At 36.2% G+C, this 16,974-nt stretch overlaps 1 protein-coding gene and 1 long non-coding RNA gene across 5 annotated transcripts in view; one reads left to right on the forward strand and one right to left on the reverse strand.

Moving 5' to 3' along the window:
- The window catches only part of METTL15 (methyltransferase like 15), a 171,679-nt gene that overhangs the window by 144,474 nt on the left and 10,231 nt on the right, over positions 1 to 16,974 (forward strand). The gene's annotated exons all lie outside the window — the stretch shown is intronic.
- LOC118501315 lies at positions 392 to 9,100 on the reverse strand. The gene is made up of 2 exons (XR_004903951.1): positions 9,044 to 9,100; positions 392 to 1,517 (listed from the first exon to the last, which is right to left on the reverse strand). It is a non-coding gene; the product is annotated as an uncharacterized LOC118501315 (long non-coding RNA).

Below are 16,974 nucleotides of genomic sequence, written 5' to 3' on the forward strand. Positions count from 1 at the left end.
CATTTGAGAATCCAGGCAAGCAGTCCTACATATCAGTTGTCCAGCTGTCTCATTTTTTAGATTGACGGGATTCAGATCTTGTCTAGATGGTAGAATAGCATAGGTTTGCTTCACCCAAAAAAGTACTGAGAGGATCAACAGTGTGCAGCACTATTCCTAAAAGTAGCAGTTTCAGACATCGACTATTATTTTTGTATGTTGGGAATGTTCTTTGAAGAAAGCATCTGTTTTCATTTTGAAAGTATAAAATGTTCAAATCATGCCAAAAGAATGTCAAAGAAAGAGAAAGAAACCCAAGTGTTACTAGGTTGTCAAAGATTAAACATTATATTTCTGGGGCAGGGAAGGGGGAATGATGAACAAAAGAGTGGATTTAATGCCCAAACTTAAATCATAACTAAAACTTAAGGATGATATTTCCAAATTATTTTCTATGATCTTTTGCATTATGCTGAATTGAAAAATTATAGCATTTCTGGAAAAGGTATTTCTCAGAATTTAAGAAAGAGGAATCTATATTAACTTTTTATATCTTATCTTTCCCTACTCTATTTTCAGCAAGAGTATTAGCAGTTTCACTCTTTACCAAATGTTTAAACTTATTTATCCCTGTAATCTTTATGTTGCTATATATTGCCTCACATATTTTTAATCACTTGGTGTCACTTGTAGTGGATTATAAACTGGAGAGCAGATAGCTAGCTCTCATATTTGTTTCATGTAATAACATATAGCACACAGTAAACAAGAGCATATATTTGCTGACTTCCTATATTCTTCTAATGTAAAATTACTCATTTAGTGACTTTCCTATCAGCTGGACTATAAACTCTGAGAGCAAGGATTAGATATATCTTCCTCATTGCTACATTCTCAAGATTTGATATGGAATTTGGCTTGTAAAAGTTGTTCAATTAATATTTCTTGAATAAATAGGTGAATACCACCTCATAAGTTTGTGATGCTTAGGAAACGGGGAGGCTGGAGACAACTAATAGAGAAAATCTTATAACTAACTAATTTCTCCAGCTTATAGGCACTTTCTGTTGTTAGGTAGACTCAGACCCACGATAGGAGAAACTATAATATTCCTCACATTTGTAATGTCTTTCCTGTTCTTTGAAGGGTAAATCAGGTTCAATATGTCATAGAATACTATGGTTAGTCTTCTGTATTTTCAATTTCCTCATTAGTGAAGCAGGGAATTTGACCTGACATTGAAATGAGACACCCATTTCATATACTCATTATGTATTCATTTGATTATCAAGTATTTATTGAGTCCACTGTGCTAGGCCCTAATGAAGGCAATTAAGTGATTAAGACATAGCTTTTATCTTCTCAGAATTAACAAAAAAAGGGATTTTTACTAGTTAGATAGTAGTCTTCACAGCTAGTGCTTTTTTGCATATATCAACATGTTTACTACTTTTTCTTTTCTTAGCTTTAAATTCCCATTTGTACTCTAATTGGCATGGCTCGGCAGATTGAGCACGGACCTGTGAACCAGAAGATTGCTGGTTCAATTCCCAGCCAGGGCACATGCCTGGGTTGCACACGAGGCCCCTGATTGGGGGCATACAAGAGGCAACCAACTGATGTTTCTTTCCCTCTCTGTCCCTCTTTTCCCCTTTCATAAATAAAATCTTTTTAAAAAAATTCCCACTACTTTCTTGGATCATTCTCCTTCTTACCCAAGTACATATTTTGAGACATACTCAGTGAGGCTCCATAAGTTCTCATACTTTGAGGCTCCATACATTCTCATACTTTGTCTATATGTATCTTTATTTTGACTCCACTAAAGATAATTTAGTTGGGTATAAAATCAAGATGTTTATGATTATTCTCACTCAGCACTTTGAAGGTATCATGTCATTGTCTCTTGATATCTGTATGGTTGATGAAAAGTTTAATTGTCATTATTTCATAGTTGGTCTTTTTCTTTTTTTTTAAGATTTTAATTTTTTTAATTATTTATTTATTTATTTTTAGAGAGGGAAGGGAAGAAGATAGATAGAGAGAGAGAAACATCAATGTGTGGTTGCTAGGGGTCATGGCCTGCAACCCAGGCATGTACCCTGACTGGGAATTGAACCTGTAACACTTTGGTTCACAGCCTGCGCTCAATCCACTGAGCTATGCCAGCCAGGGCTGGTCTTTTTCTTGCTTTAGTTAACCTTAAGATTTTTTATCATTGATGTTTAATTGTGATGTGCATGAATGTAACTCTATTTTTATTGGTTATTAATGGAACAGAATGAATTTCCTTAATGTTTCTTCATTCCTGGAAATATTAGAAGTTATTATTTCTTTCCATGTTTACTTTCTCCCCATCTCTTGAGTCATATGCAAGTCATTCACCATGTCTCATATTTCTCATGTCTTTGTATCTCTGTGTTACAACCCGGGTAGGGTCTTTTTCTTGTTCACTAAATCTCTCTCAAGGTATATCTAATCTGTTTAACCCATTTGTTGCATTTCTAACTTATTAGTCATTCCTAAAAATTCTGTTGTTTTTTAAAATATGCTTGTTCTTATCATTCTTTCTTTATAGTCTCTATTGGTTATTTCAAATTCATTTTAAATGTAGCAGATATAGTTATTTCACAGTTGTGCTCCTTTATTATGTTATCTCCAGTTTTTCTTATTTATACAAACACATGCACAAATGTATGTAGTGAGCACATTTTCAGGGGATTTTAAATACTCATATCCTTTTGGAACCTGACCTGTGGTTTAATGCTTGCTTCTACCTTTCTTCCCTTCCTTTTTCCTACCGAATCCTCTACTAGCCAAGCAAAAAGTATCTGGGCACTTTTAGGTTGCAGAAGTCAAAGACACATTTAGGCAAACTTAAGTAATTAAATGTTATTATTAGCTATACATGATAATAAGCAGCAATTGTTATAAAGCTATTCATGTTAATAGGACAGACAGTTGTTTCAGCCACTTAGCCAGGAATCCAAGACACTGGGACATGACTCAGGGTACTACACAACTTCCCAACTAAACTATCATGTTTCAGGAAACATTGTTGGCCCTCTGCTTTAGTAAATCACCATTATTTTGGTTTGGCTACTCTCTATCTCTAGCTTCTGCAATTAACTTTTTTCTAGGATTACTAGGTTACTGCTTACTCAGATCTTTTATGGTTTTTACAGTCTCATGGCGTCTACTTATATGCTTTCACTGTTTTAGTTTCTGCTTCTTTTGTCAAGTGTGTCGGTCTCTCTCCCTCCTTTCTTACCACCCCATCTCTCTTTCTCTTCCCCCCATCTCTGTCTCTGTCTCTGTCTCTGTCTCTATCTTTGCCTGGGATTCAAGGTCCCTTAGATGAAAAATCTAATATGTGCTATAGTTACCTTAGCGTCCCTTATTTGGCAAAGCTTTACACTTGCTCCATTTGGAATGCCTGTCATTGGATCGTAGGGATTTATGTGGTAATAGCATGATGACCAGAGCCTAAGGGATTGCCTAGGACAGTTCAGCTTATTTAATAGATTCCTCCATAGGGATCTAAGTTATTTTAAAGAATGTTTCAAAGAATAAGTAGTTCTCAAAATGGCTATAACTAATGGTAAGTTCCTTTTTCTTTAAAAAAAATGCATCTACCTCTGTAAAAAAAAAATGGGCCCTATAGTCTATCTCTTTTTAAGTAAACTGTTATCTTAATTTGAGTGGGTTTTGCTCCATTTCTTAATATTCAGTTAGTCCTCTAAGACATCACAGGTTTACTAAGCACATCATTTACTGGGTCAGACGCTTGCGATGGCTCTCTGTTACTGACGTGTTTGATCCCAAGCTTCTAAGTTTGATTATGTTTGGGTCTGTCTCATTCTTTTTATACTTCTCCACGAGCATTCTCCTTTATTCTCCTAACTTTTCTTTCCTTTTCCCCCAAGCATGTCCTATACTTTCCTTGCTTTTGTCTTTGACTCTGCTATATTTTATACCTGGAAAAAAGAAAATTCTTTCATCTCCACCCTTAAGACCCAGCTTAAATGCCACTTTATGTTTTTTCATGATTTCTTCCCAGACCTCCCAAGTTGGGTGCTGTCTCTGATTTAAACTGCCATAGTAGTTTTTCCATCCTTCATCTTCCCTGTGGCACTGAGACATGGCAGGAAGAAGATAGGCTTTAGCGTCAGACAGAGCTGCATTCAAATCCTGTTTTTGCTATTGAATGGTTGTGTGATTTCGGTGAGTTTTTAAATCTCTTCATGCCTCAGTGGGAGACATAGGCAATAAACAAATAGTTGTTCAAATAAATATAAATTATGTAAATACTATGGAGAAAAAGTACAGGATAAATGAGAGAGTGTGGTAGGGGGACCTAGCCTGGTTAGGCATTTTGGGAAGGCCCGCCTGAAGAAGTGGCCTTTAAGCAAACACTAAGAATAAGAAGTGAAGCAACAATCTAGGAAAAGAATTTTCTTTTTTTTAATATATTTTATTGATTATGCTACTGCAGTTGTCCCATTACCTCCCTTCATTTTCCTCCACCCTGAACACCCTCTCCCATCCACATTCCCCACCTTTAGTTCATGTCCATGTGTCGTTAAGTTCTTTAGCTTCACATTTCCCACACTGTTCTTGCCCTCCTCCTGTCTATTTTCTACCCACCATCTATGCTACTTATTCTCTGTACCTTTTCACCCCCTCTTCCTCCCACTCCCCTATTGCTAACCCTCCATGTGATCTCCATTTCTGTGGTTCTGTTCCTGTTCTAGTTGTTCGCTTAGTTTGTTTTTGGTTTTGTTTTAGGTGTGGTTGTTAATAATTGTAAGTTTGCTGTCATTTTACTATACATATTTTTTATCTTCTTTTTCTTAGATAAGACCCTTTAACATTTCATATAATAAGGGCTTGGTGATGATGAACTCCTTTAACTTGACCTTATTTGAGAAGCACTTTACCTGCCCTTTCATTCTAAATGAAAGCTTTGCTGGATAGAGCAATCTGGGATGTAGGTCCTTGCTTTTCATGACTTGGAATACTTCTTTCCAGCCCCTTCTTGCCTGTAAGGTCTCTTTTGAGAAATCAGCTGACAGTCTGATGGGAACTCCTTTGTAGGTTACTGTCCCCTTATCTCTTGCTGCTTCTAGGATTCTCTCCTTCATTTTTACCTTGGGTAATGTAATTATGATGTGCCTTGGTGTGTTCCTCCTTGGGTCCGACTTCTTTGGGACTCTCTGAGCTTCTTGGACCTCCTAGAAGTCTCTTTCCTTTCCCAGATTGGGGAAGTTCTCCTTTATTATTTGCTCAAATAACTTTTCCACTTGTTACTGTTCCTCTTCCCCTTCTGGTACCCCTATAACTTGGATGTTGGAACATTTAAAGATGTCCTGGAGGTTCCTAAGCCTCTCCTCATTTTTTTGAGTTCTTGTTTCTTCATTCTTTTCTGTTTGGTTGTTTCTTTTTTCCTTCTGGTATACTCCATTGATTTGAGTCCCAGTGTTCTTCCATCACTATTGGTTCCCTGTGCATTTTAGGAAAAGAATTTTCAAGACAAAGAATAAACAAAGGCTCTGAGGCCTTTCAGTATCTTATTTCACCACTAATATTTTCTTTTTTTCTAATTTCTTAGGTATTACTCCACTTATTCTCACTTTTTAAATAATAACTTCATGTTTCATGTCACAATTCATGCTCTATTAGTAAGTTTAGTTCTCATTGTGCTACCTGTTTCAACTATGTGATACTTTATAGCATAATCTTGATAGTCTCTAGCATCAGTTTAGTATGTCTGTCAAACTATAATACTCCAGTAGTTGACTAACCTTTTCTACTAAACCATATAAATATTAATAAACCAGGACAAACACTGCTCTCTTGATTCTAACATTTTTTTGATTCTTTACTTTTGATGACTTCTCTTTTCTACTTTCCTTGCCTTTTAGCAAAAATTTTTAAAAGTGTGTGTGTGTGTATCTGTTACAAATTTATATGTGACATGTACTATGTGACCGCCTCATTCAAAATGAGCTAGTAGAGCAACAAAATCTGCATCAAATGTTGTGTTAAGCTTGAACATTCCTCCTTGGAAGCTATTCAGATAATTAACAAGGTCGCAGCTGTGAGCAACTGGTGACTGGCAGCTTCATCATGACAATGTGCCCTCTCATGCATCATGTCTCTGTGCAGAGTTTTTTGGTAAAACATCAAATCACCCAGGTGACTCAGACCCCCTACAGCTCAGATTTGGTGCCCTGTGACTTCTGGCTTTTCGCAAAACTAAAATCATATTTCAAAGGGAAGAGATTTCAGACTGTCAGTGAGATTCAGGAAAATACAATGGGGCAGCTGATGGTGCATGGGAGAACTGTTGGAGGTCCCAAGGTGTCTACTTGGAAGGGGACTGAGGCGTCATTGTCCTATGCACAGTGTTTCTTGTATCTTGTATCTTCTTCAATAAATGTCTCTATTTTTCATAGTACATGGCTGGATACCTTCTAGACAAACCTTGTATGTCCCTATTACATGCTCCTAAGAAGCCTAAATAGTGGGATATTGGACATCTAAACAAATAATTCTAAAATGAGGCGGAATGTTTTGCCTTTCCTGTTATCTTTTAACCACTCCCCTGCCCCAAGCTCTACCGTAGTTATATGTATATTATAAAATATACTTACAGAGTTATATTCATAAAATTCAAATCTTATAATATGATGCCTCTTATTAAAATCCTTAATAGCCTCTCTGTCACCTTTAGGACAAAATTTAAACTCTTCAACGTGAAAATCAAGGCCCTCATATTCTGGCTTCTGCCTGACTTTTTAACCTAATTTCTCCACCTCCCTTCCCCCCACAGCAGGCCATTTCTGCACCAAACTACTCACCATTCCAGTTCCTGGAGCTCACAGTCTTCCTCTGCAGAACATATTCTTTTTTCTCCTTTTCTCCTGCACCCCACCTCACCTCCCCCAAAATCTCTCCATTTCTTCCAAGTCTTGGATTATATATCATTCTTTTGGATCCTTCTTAAACTTACCTTTTGCCATCTTTCTAAAATTGCTCACTTTTTCAATATGTGTTCACGTATCTAATGAACTTTTGCTTCTTTACACTTTGTCTGCCCTACAAACTGTGTGAGTTCTTCAAGAATAGAGTGACTATGGTTCTGAACAGCCTCAGCACCCACCTCTAGGGAACGTGTGAAAGGGGTCAACACACTGGGCTGGAGAAAGCCTTGTCAAGGCTTGAACTGTCTGTCATTTAGCAGCTCTGTAAATTTCGGCATTTTTTACCCACTGTGAATCTTTGTTTCTTCATATGCGAAATCTAGATGATAATAACTACCTCACAGGATTCTTGGATAGCTAAATCAGAAAATGTATTTTAAATGTCTAATAGAGACCAGCCTCTAGTAAATATGTATTTATTTTTAACTTCTGTTGAATGAACACATAAAAATGAGTGAATGGGTAGGTGCTTGAGTGAATGAATGCATTTGAGTGACTAGAACAAATGCTGTAAAGTGTAAACCTTTGTAGAATGGATTCACCGAGAAAGACTTTTAATATAAGCAGCAGCTGTCTTGCTCTTTGAAGGGATGGGTAAGATGTCAGCAGACAGAGATGTAGCAGTCAAAGAACTGGGACCTGAAGCTTGGGGAGCAGTGTGAGAAAAGGCTAAGACCAGAGAAAGCATCCTTCTTTTTGTTGAAAACATCATTCCCTGCTGTTCCTTTGTCCTTCTTCCCCTTTTTCTTCATCACACTAAGGAATTCTCGGGATGGGCTGGCTGCCAACTCATTTGAGGTGCATCAGCATCTCATTAGCCAGGTGACAAGTTAGCCCTCACACAATAAACTGTAGGCTTGGATTTTGAAAGTAAAATGAGGGTAATTATTAATAATAATATAAATTATTATTGTTCAAGGGAAATTTATGTTGTCTGTTATTCAATGAACTGTTTTAGAGACAGCATATATCACAGTGATTTTTCCTTGAAAAAACGTTAACGTTTATGCAGAGTCCACTTGAAAAGATTGGTTTAGACTCCTTATGTGCTTCCTGTACCTATCTCAGAATTTGAATCTGACAATGATAATCTAGCAGGTGGGATTTATAAGTTGTTGACTCCATCTCTGTACTCTTCAGATGCAAAGTGGACTTTGCTGACAGACTGAAATCATTAAGCCAGTATGCTATATTGCTATATGGCTTACCCATTTTTCTTTATTAGTCTTTTTTTTTACTTGCTCATTACTTTGCATTAGTAGTCAGGGTTCATGTCTTTGCATTTTATTGTCACTGAGTAATGAAAAAAGAAATTAGTTTTGGAATTATACAAAAACTCAGATCCAAATTTCAGCCCTGATCTTTACTAGCTGTTTGAATTTGGACAGGTTATATAGCTATTATAATTCTCTCTAAGAGAGGCATAATGGTTCCAACATAAGATTTCTGTGATGACCAGAAATTACATTTTTAAACTACCTATCCTAGTGCTATGCATGTGCTAGGCTCTTGACAGAAACTAATCAAATGAAAATTTTACCTTACATACAATAGAATCTGCTACATAATACACGCTAAAAACAATTAAAATTCATGATGATAGAGAAAATGTAAGATTTCCTCTATTAGAGAGAATGTAAGATTTTCTCTGTTATAAAAGCATGCCATTTATGTCACACAACATTGTTAAGAATTCAAATGGGGCAAAGGAGGGCAAAGTGTGAAAAACAGGGACAACTGTAATAGAAGAACAATAAAAAAAGAATTCAAATGAAAACTTGAAAAACCTGTAATACTGCTTTACCGCCACAACACAAATATTACAACTTTGCATATAATCTAATAATTTTTCTCATTATTAGATTTTTGGATTACCTCTAGTGGGAGCTATTATTAAAGCCATATAATACATATTTTTGTGCATATTTAAGGGATTGGGAGGGGGAGGGGTACTATGTTTCTAGGCTAAATTTCCTAAGTGAGATTAATGGGACATATATGTATTCCTTTAAGATTCTGAACTGTTGTTTTTTAAAAAATGGATGCAGTCGAGTGCGGGCTGCGAACCTAAGTGTCACAGGTTCGATTCCCAGCCAGGGTACATGCCTGGGTTGCAGGCCATAACCCCCAGCAACCGCACATTGATGTTTCTCTCTCTCTATCTCCCTCCCTTCCCTCTCTAAAAATAAATAAATAAAATCTTTAAAAAAATGGATGCACATCCTTTTAGAAACCAAAAACCTTCATTAGACATTATCCAAAGCACTGCTTATAAAGCAACTGAGGAGGATAGAACATGCAGAAAAATAAACGATGGGAGGCCAGTTCAGTATTAGAATTGGATGGGCTAGAAAAAAGGGAGATATTTATGGCCTATGATTTAGTTAAAATCTACATGCCGTTGACCCTTAGAGAAATTGGTCATTTACTCTTTAGTTCAGTTAGATAATCTATTAGTTTTTCAACATGCCTGTTATTAGAAAAATGGTAACATGCAATCCTTGTCTTCTGGAAGCTTTTATTTCAGTGCAAGAGATAATTTTTAGAAAAATCATTGTACTTCATTGAGAAGTGTTCTGTTGCAGGTTAACTTTGCTACAGGAAGGCAGGTAAACTTTACCTTGGAACATGAGGATTAATTATGAGTGTATGCTGACCTCACAAAAAAAGAGAACCATTGAAAAATACCTTTTTTTTTTTTGTTACCATTGCCCAGCTCTGGGAAGTATAAATGCCCAGCTCTGACAGTAGTACTGCATGTCCTGTACACAGTTTCTAAAGGGTAAAATAAAGTACCTTATTTTGGGTCATAAATGTACTAGAGCCTTCTTACTTACAATTCTGCTTTGTGTTCATAGTATCTAGCAGATAGGCCTCAATCCCTTCTTAAAAATTCCATAATTAAATTTAATATTGACCACTAAATAGGTAATAGGAATCATGATTCAGTTTAGGATATCTCATCTATCTATGCTGAGCATTTTAGCACAGATAATGTAGAATTAATTCTTTGAAAATGATGTATGAAAATATCAATTCTTTCCTTTAATTCTGAGCCATGTGTCTTGTTCATCTCAGCAGGTAATGTTCCTTGTTACCTTTTCTGCTGAAGTCTATAACTTGATTTTTTCCCTCATGTAGGAGGATTTGTAAGCCTCAGCCACCCATAGTGAGATCATGTTGTCATCAGACTTAACCTGGTAGGAGTTAGGGATTAGATGAGACTCTGAGAAGTTTAAAAAGAACCTCACTGAGTAAAGCCAATTTTATCCAGAACGATTCAAGTTCACAGATTTTAATTAACAGTTTGAAATTTGTAATGTTACTTGAATTTCAGATGGGTGAGAATTTAACACTATATTAAAGGAGCCCAGGCAAAAGGACACGAGTTGCGTCATAGAGACTTATTAAATGTGATGGAAATTCAACAGATGAATGCCGGCAAACAGGTGCAAGAGCTGAATTAATTTTTAAACCCTACCACTCAGGGGGAATTGCAATGCATCACGTTGACAGCCACAGCACGTTGCTAATTTCATTCACAAGCTTAAAAATCTCAATACATTTGAACATGTGAATGTATTAAATTTTAAAAAGTGTAAGTAACATAAGGGTGTCCCAGAACTAAAAATGATAATTTCTCTCTGGGACTTCAAGTCATTTGTCTAGCCAGAAGCATGGTGGTTTTTATGAATGAAATTTATCTTACCACTTCCACATACAAATTCTGTTCTATTATTATATGTAGTGCAGACTGTTACTAAGCAAGGTTTTCTCTTACTTTTAATATGAAATCCCTCGTGAGTCAGAAGAATAGTGAGTACTCGCCAATATGGTTTCCACTTCTGCCATCCTGCACAAAGCAGGTTCTCAGTCCTTACTCCTGATGGTGCTAACTGGTGAAGATAGTCTTGGAGTCAAAGAAAAATACAGCAAAACATAACTTAATAAATGCAGAGGCTTTGGGGGTAATATCACTAAAGGTCATATGTTATATGCTGACAACTCGCTTAACTTGATGCTTTCACTGGGAGCTCACCCTCTTTAGACTCCCTTGTGTATCTGATAGAATTTGATAGGAGCCCTAGAGTACTCTACATAAGACTGCACATACACACAGAATCTTACCGAGATTTCAGGGAGTTCTTGAATTTTTACATTCAGAACACTGTTTATTGTGTATCTTGATCTTTGTCTGAAACTAGAAGAGTATCTCTTATCTAGTGGATTTTCCCCTTTGCCACCTATGGTGCACCAAGTCCTAGACTTGGGAGTGGGTGTAAAGGAAAATAAAAGGTTGTTGGACCTTTTTCAGCCTGGTAAAGGTTCATAGACAAATAGTGTATAGTGGTAAATAGTTGGATGGAATAGGTACAAAAAGGTCTTTGCAAAAGCTTCCCGGAGAAGACGGCACCTTGGTCAGTATTAAGGATGGGTATATATAAACTATAAGTAGAGAGGAGCATTCTAGACTAGGAATGAGAGCAAGAAGCACCTCTCTGTCATTGCTAAAACTGTGTTTACAAGAAATGCATAATCACAAATGTATGGAAAGTCTTTCAGTCTTCTCAAGATTTCTCAAGAAGCTTTAAGGAAAAAAGTAAAATGACTGGGTTTAATTTCCCAAGACTTTAGCCATCTGAGCCCCTTATTTTTAATTGCGCGCAAGCTTGTCCCCTCATTTTGCTTAGTTGGAGAATATTAAACACTCATTTTTAGAACATAAAAACAACTATAAAGGGCCCCCTTCCTAGCAAATGATTCAGAAAAAGCCCCGTATATACTGCAATGGATGAGTCTTGATTCTTAATCAAAAACATGGTAATCGGTACTTGCCCAAAAGTCTTTTGATAATGGCACCAGTAGCAACTGTTTCTTTTTTAAATCCACTATCAAGAAAACTGATGAAAAAGAGAGACAAATGCACAGTCTAATAACCTGAGCTAACAATACGTCATTTTCAATAGAGTGAAAAGAACAAAAGCTAAAGGTATTCATTACCGTTCCCAGGGTAAGAGACCAGGGCAGTTGCCGCCTTCACCAGATGTGCAGTCTCTAGGCCTGACAATACACATCTCCCCAAGGGAAATGTGGAGAGAAAGCCAAACTCTTGCAACTTGATGCAAAGTGATTTGGGTTCCATTACAGCATCTCTCAGTAAAAGGCTATTCAGGCTTAGAGTAAAGATTCCACACTTATTCTCTCCCAGAAAATGAGATTGTTATATAAAACACCAGGCATGGAATCAGAGCTTCTGGAAATCACTCTAAACCATGTGATTTCATCTTAACTTCCTTAAGTTCTAATCAGGAAAAAGGAGATGATATGGTGTGGTGAACATACCATTTTAAAATCGTCGCCTTGTTTGGGCACACTTAAAGATGAGAAAACTCAAGAACATCCTTAGGAAACTGATAAATTATAAACTATTTGATAAAATAAATTTGTATGTTTGTTTGTTTGTTTTTAAATGAACCAATGCTGATCTGGACTCCCAACGTGGGTTTCTTGCATGAACTAGCTAGAAATCTTATGCCTTTCTTCTCGGAAAGTTAGATTCACTCTGTATTACCAAAAAAGGGGGGAGGGGGGTAGACTTCACGTTAAAAAGAGCTGAGTTTCCATTTGAGTCTTTTTGTGTGAATTTGGGAAAAGACACTTAACCCCTCAGTTTTTCACCTGTAAATGGAAATAAGGGTAGTTACTTCTTACCTCTCAGAATTACTACAGGGATTTATTGACATAAGTAAGATACGTGGAAAGTGATTTACACAAAACCTGCTTTCAGTATTTTCCCAAGTGTGTACACCAGAAAACAAAATCCATGGATTAGATAGTTGTTACTAAAAATTATTAAAAGTTTCTTTTTCAGAGAGTTTAGAAATGCTAGGTAGACAAAGATAAACAGTTGTCTTCAGAGTTTAACCGTGCTAATGGGCATTGTGCATCTTCAAAGATCAATGTAGCGTGCTGCATTCCTTCAACTTACCTGCCAACAGACACATGGGGGTTTGGTTGGGGATGGAAGGGGCTATATATAGTTCACAGGGTCACTGTTTCCCAGAACAGTGTTTAGAAAATGTTGTCTATCTAGGGGCTCAAGTTTTCTCTCTCTCTCTCTCTCTCTCTCTCTCTCTCTCTCTCTCTCTCTCTCTCTGTTTTTTAGCTTTCTTAACAGTATGCAAAATCCTTTATACCCCTTTCCTCAGTTTTTACATATCATTCTCCTCATTGGGTTTGAATTTCTTGAGGGCAAGAACAATATCTTCATAAACATTTTAATCCCCAGTTTTAGTACATGCTGTGTAATAAATACTGGCTACATGAATGAATTATGTATTATTATTATACAGGATGTAATTACTAAATTTTACCCAACATTGTTGGTGTCAGTTTTTATTTAAACAATTTCTAGTAGCCTCAGATTCTGTTTATTTGGTAAGTGGACTAAAAATACTGGGTGTTTGGAACTCTGAAAACAAAGAGCATGGTTTAAAATGACTCACAAATACATTTTATCCTTGTGGAGTTATGTTTATGAAAGAAAAACTGTGCAGGAAGGTGCTCCCTGAGAACTAGAACAAAGGAATAAGAAAAGAATTGAGAAAAATTTGTCCTTAAAATGCCAGAATACAAGTTGTATACTTAGGTAGCAACAGAAATCTAGAAGTTTAATTATGGAAAATAATCTCCTGGCCAGGTTAGTGAAATCTGGAAGGTTTATATTAATGAAGTTATGGATTTTACAATTCTTTTTTTTTTATCCTCACCTGAGGACATTTTTTTCATTATTTTTTAGAGAGAAGGGAAGGGGGAGAGAGAGAGAGAAGCATCAATGTGAGAGAGAAGCATCAATTGGTTGCCTCTCATTCGTGCTGGGATGTGAACTCACAGCTGAGAGATGTACCCTGACTGGGAATGGAACCTGCAACCTTTTGGTTATGGGATGGTGCTCCAACCAACTGAGCCATGCAAGCCAGGGCAGTTCTTACAGTTCTTACCATCAGTAATTACATAGTCAGGGTCCACCTAAAAAACCTCATTCCAATGCCATGCTAAATCTTTATATTTTTAAGGCCTAAATACTACTTTCTAAACTTAAATTGTACCATTAATTTATACATAAGGAAAATTTTATGCTTCATTTTTAATGCTGAGGTATTTTAGTCACATACCTGCATTCAATAAGCATTAATTACTCAGGTGCTTTAGGGGTTTTCAAGGGCCCACTGTCCCACCTACTCTATTAGTCCAGCGTGAAATTAGAACTGGTTTGGCCTTAACCTTCAAATTAACATATCAAATCCCTTCATCACCTACCATTTTACAGTTGAGAACAGGAAGTAAATAAATGTGTGAATGACATTCTTAAAGTGACTACTTTGTGCCAAGTATATGCTAGGTGCTATTTTATTTGATCATTTTCTTTATTTGATCTTCAGAGTAATTCTGTAAGAAGACTTGACTCATCTTCCAGTGGGGAAACAAACTCAGATGTGTTTTTGCTCCACATTAAACAACCATTAAAAAAGTAAAAGATTTGATCAATAAACCTAGTTTCTTCTTTCACAAGTTCTGTGCCATTTCTTTTACACCATATTGTCTTAATATATAATTGTCATTTCTTACACTTTTCCGTAGGGATAATTAATGTCTTTGTGTGAATAGGACTTACAAATGGCCTGACCATGACTCAGATGAAGATAACTATGAAACTTTAATAAAGAACATGTAAAATACTAATGAAAATATTATGTTCCCTGGATGGTTTTTATATTATGATAGTTTAAGTTTTATCCAAATGAGTTTAGAGAGTTACTGCAATTCCAGTCAAAATATTTATAATTATATATGTTACTGTTTCTAATTTTAATGTGGAATAATAAATGTATGACATACCCAAGAAAAGTTGAAAAGAAAGATAATGGTGGGAGAGAGACTTACCCCACCAAATGTACTAAAAAAATTTTTTTTTAAAAATCATCTGACCCTGGCTGGTGTGGCTCAGTGGATTGAGTGCCAGTCTGCAAACCAAAGGATCACTGGTTCTATTCCTAGTCAGGGCACATGCCTGGATTGTGGGCCAGATCCCCAATGAGGGGCACATAAGAGGCAACCACACACTGATGTTTCTCTCTCTCTTCCTCCCTTCCCCTCTCTCTAAAAATAAATAAATAAATCTTTATTAAAAAAGGAAGGAAAAAATTATCTGATATTGGCAAAAAAAATAGAGAAATAATCAGTGAAACACAACTGAGAATCTAGAAGCAGATCTGTTTGCATTTAAAAATGTAACATATGATCAAAGTGGTACTTCAAGTGAGTATCCCTACTCACTTAATATTTAATAAATAGGATGGTTGGCTATATAGTTTTTTAAAAATGAAGTTAGATCTCTACCTCATACCTCACTAAAAATAAATCTGCCATGGATTTAAATGTAAGAAATAAAACCAGAAGTATACTAGAAAAACATAGAATTGATTATCTATAGTCTTCAGTGGGGAAAGCCTTTCTAAACTTGATAAAATCTAAAAAACTTGAAGAAAGTCTATATAGAAAATTTTAAATTCTGTATGGCAGAAAAACTCTACAAGGTGAAAACAGTCACAATCCGGTAAAAATATTTGCATCAACATATGAGAGACACCAGGTTATTCTCTTTATTTTGTATGTATGTCTCCAAATCAGTAAAGGAAAGGCAACATCACATTAAGAATATGGACAAAGGGTTTGTTCAAGCCCTTTTATAGTTGAAATCAGGTGGCCATTAGTTTTGAAAAAATGCCTAATCCTGCTAATTGCCAAAGAAACACAAATTAAAATAAATGTAAGCTATCATTTGCTTCCTGGTAGACAGACTATGGAAGGTGAAAAAGAATGATAGTTTCTAGTACCAGTGAGGATGTGGGGAGATGGACTCGTATACTGTTGATGGCAGTAAGCTGGTATAATCTATTCAGAAAGTAGATTTAGAAATATTGATCCAAATTTAAAGGGGCATAAATAGCCTTTGACCTAACAACTCTTATCCTACTACCACATATTCACATACAGTTACTAATATTTTTCACAGATTGTGACTGTCTTTTTACTTGGTCAAGTTTTTCAGCCATGCAGAAATTTAAAATGTGCAGTTCATGTGTTTACTGCAGTGTTTTTTGTGATAGCAAATATATATTTCTCCTAAATATCCCCACTGTGTTGGCAGTATGAGCTCCACCAGAGTAGAGACTGCCTCTGTCTTTATTACTGTTGTACTCCCAGGTACTGTGCTTGACACTACAAGCACTTGTTAAATGAACAAACAGTGAATCATAATGCATCTATATAACTGGAATTATTTTTTATTTTTTAACATAAGTCAACTAATTTTTTATTTTATTTTATTTTTTATTTTTTCCATTTTTTAATTGTTTTTCAAGTTCAGTTGTCTCCATTTTCCCCCCACCACTCCCCCCACTCCATCCATTCTCACCTCCCACCCTCGATCCTACCCCCTTTGGCTTTATCTATGTGTCCTGAAATTATTTTTTAAAGTAAGCTAAGTAAACACAGCAAGTTTCAAATTACTATCATGCAAATCATGCCCCTCTTATTTTATATATAATATATATACACACACACATATGTACAGTTATATACAAAATGTCATGTAAGTCTATCAAGAAGTCTATCTGTTTTCCCTGAGTATATATTCTAGTGGAGAAAGACAGATGGTAAACAAATAAATGTTTGTCCCTGATAAGGTCTGATGGAAAAAGACAACAGTGTTAAGGGGACTCCTATTTCAGGGTGCTATTTTCATATAAGCGTACTCAGAGACTTCATTTCTAATTCCTCGATGTTGAAGAGACACCTGAATGAAGCGGGGGATAAGCCATCCCAGTGTGTGAAGGCAGGTCCCCCAGGTACAGATCAAAGGTCCTAAATAGCACCATGCCCTGTTTCAGTCAGGAATACAGAGCTCAAGGGTAGGAGATACGGTCAGAAAAGTGGGGCGATAATA

The sequence above is a fragment of the Phyllostomus discolor genome, chromosome 6, assembly GCF_004126475.2.
Source record: "Phyllostomus discolor isolate MPI-MPIP mPhyDis1 chromosome 6, mPhyDis1.pri.v3, whole genome shotgun sequence".
NCBI classification, from domain to species: Eukaryota; Metazoa; Chordata; class Mammalia; order Chiroptera; family Phyllostomidae; genus Phyllostomus; species Phyllostomus discolor.